We start from the raw sequence: 992 nt of genomic DNA, 5'->3' as shown, positions 1-992 counted from the left end.
CCCGGGCAGTGCTACTGACTGAAATGTCTTTAGGCCGTTCCCAAAGGGGGGACATCAACATGTTTTTATGCACAGTAGAATTGTAAATGGGCTGATTTATCAATGCCAACCTCATAACTGTTCCTGAACTGCAACAGGGAACTGCTGCTTTTTCTTTCCTATTCCTTACTTTCACCATTTCTTTCCCTCTACTTCTTTAGTATGTTTATCACACTCTTGTGCTCCGCTATTTCTGGAGCGGCTTGATAGTCGAAGCAGACTTTGTGCTGTTGAGGCTAGAGAGGTGAGCAGAGTGAGCCCGATTATCTGTAAGGACTTGGCGCTCCTATGACCTTATACCGTTGCGATAGCCATAAAACCTCTGCTAAAACAAACAAACAAAAGATGCTGCCTCACTCGGGAATCGAACTCGCATCTTCCGCGCCGGATGGTGAAGGCTCATCTATTGCGCTTGCAAATGCTGGCAATGATTTTTTTTTAAAACTCTTTCAAAAAAATGATTTCTCCAAGAGTTTTACGATACTTGCAACACAATTAAGAGTCATATACATGTAGAAGATTCATCTATTGCCCTTATCTCTCCTGTTTCTTTTCTTGGTACGTTACTCTCTAGACACACCTCTATTCTTGTGCCCTTGTATGACCTATGTGTGCTGCTAGTGACGTAAAACTCTTATTAAGACGAAAGAAAGAACCTGGATGGGCATAGTAGGCTGCAGGTGGCGTCTGTTCTTAAAGGAGGTTAAAGTTCACTTTTACTTACTTTTACTGTTTAAAACTTTTTCCTCCTCTGTTGCCGTTAAGTGTCGAGGGGAGATGCAGTTTTCTATGGTAGGCCAGCTCCGCAGCTCTTTCAGTTGGGATGTTATGTTTTCTTAGGGTTTCCTTGACACCCTCGATTCCCTTTTACTGAAGTATAATTATGTTGATGTGTTTGTGTATGTGTGTGTGTGTGTGTGTGTGTGTGTGTGTGTGTGTGTGTGTGTGTGTGT

The sequence above is a fragment of the Aplysia californica genome, unplaced genomic scaffold (genome assembly GCF_000002075.1).
Source record: "Aplysia californica isolate F4 #8 unplaced genomic scaffold, AplCal3.0 scaffold01371, whole genome shotgun sequence".
In the NCBI taxonomy this organism is placed as follows: domain Eukaryota; kingdom Metazoa; phylum Mollusca; class Gastropoda; order Aplysiida; family Aplysiidae; genus Aplysia; species Aplysia californica.
Note: the sequence above shows the minus strand (reverse complement) of the source record.